The sequence below is a fragment of the Schistocerca nitens genome, chromosome 2 (genome assembly GCF_023898315.1).
Source record: "Schistocerca nitens isolate TAMUIC-IGC-003100 chromosome 2, iqSchNite1.1, whole genome shotgun sequence".
Classification (NCBI taxonomy): Eukaryota; Metazoa; Arthropoda; class Insecta; order Orthoptera; family Acrididae; genus Schistocerca; species Schistocerca nitens.
In genome coordinates this window covers 377,693,611-377,700,421 of record NC_064615.1, presented here as the reverse complement: position 1 = coordinate 377,700,421, position 6,811 = coordinate 377,693,611, and the positions used below count along the sequence as shown (strand labels likewise).

The 6,811-nt window shown below is 44.6% G+C and overlaps 1 non-coding gene across 1 annotated transcript; it reads left to right on the top strand.

Moving 5' to 3' along the window:
* Positions 1-1,413: 1,413 nt before the first annotated feature.
* Trnat-agu (transfer RNA threonine (anticodon AGU)) lies at positions 1,414-1,485 on the top strand. Its single transcript has one exon. It is a non-coding gene; the product is annotated as a tRNA-Thr (tRNA).
* Positions 1,486-6,811: the final 5,326 nt, after the last annotated feature.

Below are 6,811 nucleotides of genomic sequence, written 5' to 3'. Positions count from 1 at the left end.
GAGTAGGATTCTGTTCGAGTACGATACCTCCCCAGGATATATTTAAGATTCTATTTGCCTGTTTATTCTTCAAGTGGAAATCGCAGGTCTGAGTCTTGGCAGGATTAGGTTTCAAGTAATTCTCATGATAGTAAACAGGGAATTCTTCCAAAGATTTTGATAGCGTATCTTCTGCCGTCTCAAAACAGTCAGCCTGAGTACTGATAGCGCAGTCATCAGCATAGTTCCTTCAGGGATAGGTTGATCGTTGGTATAGATGTTGAATAATCGCAAGCACGCTGCCTTGTGGTAGCCCATTTTTCTGAGTTCTCCATCTACTTTTCTTACCCTAAAATTCCACAAAAAATTAGGATATGAATACATTTTATAGCACCGTGTACTGAGTACAGCAGAGAAACAGTTTGGAGACGATGACTGTTGTATCAGCGTGACAGTGCATCTTCTCATAATTTCGCATCTATGAGGGAATGGTTTGTAAACAATAATATTGCTGAAATGGACTGGCCTGAACCCAATGGAACCCTTTCGTGGTGAGTTAGGAAGCGGACTGCGATCCAGACCCCAGTTTCTGTCACTACCTTCTCAACGTTAGGGTCTTTAGGAAGAATGAGGTGCTAACTTTCTACAGATATTAAGACACTTGAAACTATCTGGTAGATTAAAGCTGTACGCCGGACCGAGACTCGAACGTGGGTCCTTTGCCTTTCGCGGGCAAGTGCTCTACCATCTGAGTTACCCAAGCACGACTCACGACCTTTCCTCACAGCTGTACTTGCGCCAGCACCTCAGCTCTTACCTTCCAAACTTTAAAGAAGCTCTCCTGCGAACCCTGCAAAACTAGCACTTCTGGAAGAAAGAATATCGCAGAGACATGACTTAACCACAACATGGGGGATGTTTCCAAAATGAAACTTTCACTCTGCAGCGGAGTGTGCGCTGATATGAAACTTCCTGGCAGATTAAAACTGTGTTTCATATCAGCACACACTCCGCTGCAAAGTGAATGTTTCATTCTAGATTGAGGCACTTCATTGAAAGTGACCCTTTCAGGGTTCAAGTCGTAATACAGGCAAAACTAAAAAGAAAGGTTATTCGGATATAACGTCGGTCGACTTAGATGTCACTAAAAACGGAGTCACTATGGCAAAAAGTGGGCACACCCCACATTAACGTCCGCTAACAGGTGTCCGAATACTTAAATCAGTATCGTATCAGTCATACCAACGAAATCAGAAAAAAATGATCATATGAGACTATATGGTTGCAGAGACCTTTTCAAGGGTCAGACATTTATGATGTGTGTACGCAGGCTGAGGCGACGAATGAAAATTTGTGTCAAAAATTGTGAACGCGAATTAGGATTGAGGTGGGAGTCGTGCTAGGGTAGCTGTGCAGTTGTGCAAAGCCACTGGGACCAGGGTGGCGTAGTGGTCAGCACTTCTGCCTAGTGAGCAGGAGACTCGGGTTCGAATTCCGACCTTGGCACAAACCTTCATTTGTCGTTTTAATCTGCATACATACACTACTGATCATTAAGATTGCTACACCACGAAGATGACATGCTACAGACGCGAAATTTAACCGACAGGAAGAAGATGCTGTAATATTGAAATGATTAGCTTTTCAGAGCATTCACACAAGGTTGGCGCCGGTGGCGACACCTACAACGTGCAGACATGAAAGTTACTAACCGATTTCTCGTACACAAACAGCAGTTGACCGGCGTTGCCTCGTGAAACGTGGTTGTGATGCCTCGTGTAAGGAGGAGAAATGTGTGCCATCACGTTTCCGACTTTCATAAAGGTCGAATTGTAGCCTATCGCGACTGCGGTTTATCGTATCGCGACATTGCTGCTCGTGTTGGTCGAGATCCAATGACTGTTAGCAGAATATGGAATCGGTGGGTTCAGGAGGGTAATACGGAACGCCGTGCTGGATCCCAAAGGACTCTTATCACTAGCAGTCGAGATGTCAGGCATCTTATCCGCATTCCTGTAACGGATCGTAGAGCCGCGTCTCGATCCCTGAGTCAACAGATGGGGACGTTTGCAAGACAACAACCATCTGCACGAACAGTTCGACGACGTTTGCAGCAGCATGGACGATCTTCTCGGAGACATGGCTGCGGTTACCCTTGATGCTGCATCACAGACAGGAGCGCCTGCGATGGTGTACTCAACGACGAACCTGGGTGCGCGAATGGAAAAACGTCATTTTTTTTCGGATGAATCCAGGCTCTGTTCACAGCATCATGAACGTCGCATCCGTGTTTGGCGACATCACGGTGAACGCACTTTGGAAGCGTGTATTCGTCATCGCCACACTGGCGTATCACCCTTAGTGATGGTATGGGGTGCCATTGGTTACACGTCTCGGTCACCTACTGTTCGCATTGATGCCACTTTGATCAGTGGACGTTACATTTCAGATGTGTTACGACCCGTGGCTCTACCTTTCATTCGATCCCTGCGAAACCCTACATTTCAGCAGGATAATGCACGACCGCATGTTGCAGGTCCTGTTCGGGCCTTTCTGGATACAGAAAATGTTCGACTGTTGCCCTGGCCAGCACATTCTCCACATCTCTCACCAATTGGAAACGTCTGGTCAATGGTGGCCCAGCAACTGGCTCGTCAGAAAACACCAGTCACTATTCTTGATGAACTGTGGTATCGTGTTGAAGCTGCATGGGCAGCTGTACCTATACACGCCATGCAAGCTCTGTTTGACTCAATGCCCAGGCGTATCAAGGCCGTTATTACGGCCAGAGGTGGTTGTTCTGGGTACTGACTTCTCGGGATCTATGCACCCAAATTGCGTGAAAATGTAATCACATGTCAGTTCTGGTATAATATATTTGTCCAATGAATACCCGTTTATCATCTGCATTTCTTGTTGGTGTAGCAATTTTAATGACCAGTAGTGTATAAATCGCAGAGAAAGTAAACGTCTTCCGATATTAGCAATTAAAAGGGGGCACTATAGGTGAAAGTAAGGCGATAACTTGCGTTCTGAATCTTGTCCAGAGATATTATAAATACTCTGATTATGGAACAAGGACGTTTCGGCAACGACGCTCTGTCTTCAGGTGAGCGGCTCACTGTGAACGAGCTCTGCTGCGGCCGCTGCAGCCGCCGGTCACGTTGCTGCGCAGGTCGGGTGGGCGCGTGATTGTGTGCCAACGAGGCGGCCACGAACGCACGAGGGACATCACGTGCCCCGTGCCTCGCTCGCCTTTTTCCGTCCTGCTGGTAATGCGAAGGAGGCGGCAGGGGGCGCAGTCAGCGTCCGCTTGTGTGTAGACCATTATCCAAAGGGAGGCGGGGTTCTTAGGTAGGAGTGCAAGGATAGGGCGGTCTCTGCAGCCACCTGACAGAAGCTATCAGTTCTTAGAACACCATCTTTGGCTGCATGTTCTGAGCCCCGCTCGTCGACATACGGCCTAGGTGAGATGGCATCGTGATTAAGCGCTATACTTCTCTTCGGGCGGAGTATGTTCCAAATTGCCGCCTGTCTATCAGCATTTCGTTTCTCTAAGGTGTAGTCTAGGTATCTCCCAGCGTAGACGAGACGTGAAACGGTTATCTGCTTTCCACGTCTACTTATACGCTCCATAAACCCCAGCCAACGTTAACCAGTTTAATTCCGTTTACGGGTGGAGAGAGTGATAAATTTCTGCTGTATTCCTCCGTTGTTGACGCTGTTGAGGTGCTCTTCAGTATGATACGGATCTGACGTAGCTCTCTCCACGCTGATCTACCCTGTGCTATTTTCTTATAGATTCTCCATCTCTGCGTAACTGTTAATTCATAATGGAAAAGCCAATATCGCGCTAGACTAATTTGGGAAAGTGAAACATCCCTTTAGAATATATATATAAATGACAGTGCTGGAAAACTTCTACGTTATTTGATTTTAAAACAGCTGAGCAAAACTGAACGTACTCAGACGTTTCTCTCTTTACATATTCTGATCAACACTAAACTGAGGCACAATTTTTTTTTTAGCGCCACGCAATCTGACTTATAATCCCTACACCTATACCTTACCTCACAAAAATCTTCGTTACTCGAACTACTGCAATACAGAGAGCGCCACTATTGCCAGCTAAATAAAAGACTCTAACTAGTGAAGGCACTAACTACTGACAGGCATAGTTAGCAAATGAAAGATTTTAATGGAGAACAAACAATGTATTTACCTTAATAGTGTACAAAAGTGATAATATATATACATCAGTTCATGACATCCAGTCTTACAAATTTCCTTTTTCTGACGGACACACGTCCAGATTGACCGTTCTCAGAAATCTGCCATCTCTCTCCCCACATTCACCACTGCTGGCGGCTCACCTCGAACTGCGCAACGCTACGCGCTGTTCACATCCAACTGCCCAACACTACAATAGCAAATATTCCAACAATGCAAACCAGCCACAGACCGCACACAGCAGTCAGTGATTTTCATGCAGAGCGCTACGTGGCGTTACCAGCATAATAACCTAAACAGCCTACTTACAACAGATCTGACGAAGGGGTAGAATTTCACTGTAAAAATCATTTTGTATGTAACGGAAAACAAACCGACGCTCGGTGTCGCATGAAAGAGTTTTCGAATATTTGTTTGGACTGACTCCAGCAACACTTCGCGAAAATAGGATTGCAAATAGGCTATTTGCCAAAACACCATAGAAAATGCGCCTGACAACTCTTGGGAGATACACCCAGCATAATCAAACAGATGACGTAGGACACGGTCCCAATTGAAGCTTGCTTATCGTACGGCTACCAGTAGCAACAAAAAAGGCTTTAATCTCTCTTCTGCATAATAGTCTCGCAAATTAATTTCCGGAGTATTCGTTGGTTGTCCTCATCCGCAACTATTTCTTCTCGTACCGGTTTTCCTGACCTCTATGATTCCTGAGTTTGCTTTCGCCTTGAACACAATCTCTGTTCTGATCATTACAGATAGTGTAACACTATAATGTGGGACCTACAGGAACGCTTGTTCGAAAAGTAGCTTACCGCTTTAATCGCACACCCACGCACAGGGATGCCAAGTGTAACACTATAATGAGCGTTTAAATGCATCTCATTTAAATTAACCGATGTTTAAAAGCATTTTTCCCTACACAAGCAATGCCAAGTGTAACACTATCACAACAGACAGAGGAATGAGTATTCGATATGTCGTCTGCCGCAATACGTACACGGGAACGCACAGCGATGCTACGTGTGATTTACAGATGAACGTCTAGTGCGTCCACTCGCTACTTCTCGGAACTGAATTGTAGCCAAGTTGCTTACCTGGAGTCTCGTAGATACTGTCCCAATTGATTTCTTCTCCGTCGGTCGCGAGCTGTAACACTTGCGCCAAAAACTGTGCGTAATAATGTGACAAGCGGATAGGTTTAAATGCTAAGCACAATAAGAATTGTAAAATGTCAGGTGCCGAACTAATTTTATTTTACTTCGCCAATCGCAAAATTAGTAAAACGGTTTCTAGAGCCAGTCTATCGTTAATATTCATAACAAGGTCCCGGTCATTAATCATGAGTTCCCGAGCACCGCGTCACAACAGTTCTTCACACAATCTTAGGATCAACATGAGATCGCACAAATATGTTTCTTGAGGCAACTTTAACAACTGATTCCGTCATTACGAGGAGCAGCAATTCACACACTACTTTGCGTTTTGCCACCTCGAAAACCGATATTAGACTACCTTGGATTAACACAACATTGCAGAAGTTCTTCATCCGAGGCAGTTTTTCAACAAACTGTTCCGTTTCTTACGTGAGATCAGATTTTATACACCTACCCGCTCGCTAGCTTTCCGTAGCAAAATCTTCCTATAACGTGCATTAAAACATTTTGTTGTTGTTGTGGTCTTCAGTCCTGAGAGTGGTTTGATGCATCTCTCCATGCTACTCTATCCTGTGCAAGCTTCTTCATCTCCCAGTACCTACTGCAACCTACATCCCTCTGAATCTGCTTAGTGTATTCATCTCTTGGTCTCCCTCTACGATTTTTACCCTCCACGCTGCCCTCCACTACTAAATTGGTGATCCCTTGATGCCTCAGAACATGTCCTACCAACCGATCCCTTCTTCTAGTCAAGGTGCGCCACAAATTTCTCTTCCCCTTGATTCTGTTCAATACCTCCTCATTAGTTATGTGATCTACCCATCTAATATTCAGCATTCTTCTGTAGCACCACATTTCGAAAGCTTCTATTCTCTTCTTGTCCAAACTATTTATCGTCCTCGTTTCACTTCCATACATGGCTACACTCCATACAAATACTTTCAGTAACGACTTCCTGACACTTAAGTGTATACTCGATGTTAACAAGTTTCTCTTCTTCAGAAACGATTTCCTTGCCATTGCCAGTCTACATTTTATATCCTCTCTACTTCGACCACCACTAGTTATTTTGCTCGCCAAATAGGAACATAACAACAAAAATGTGATCAACGAGGGCAGGGATATGGCGTAAACGTCACAATATTGTATTCAAGATCCCACCTTTCATTTTTCCACCCAGTTCAGCCCAACAATGTACCTCTCGCCTTTCGTCTCAGCCACAAATAATAATACATTCTTTGCTATCGATTTGTTGTGTCTGATGTTTGCCTGCGTTGATATTTTCGTTTGTTATCATCTTCTCTAACCGTAAAGTAATACAGTAATTATTAACTGGGAATTCTAAAAAATGGTTCAAATGGCTCTGAGCACTATGGGACTCAACATCTTAGGGCATAAGTCCCCTAGAACTTAGAACTACTTAAACCTAACTAACCTAAGGACAT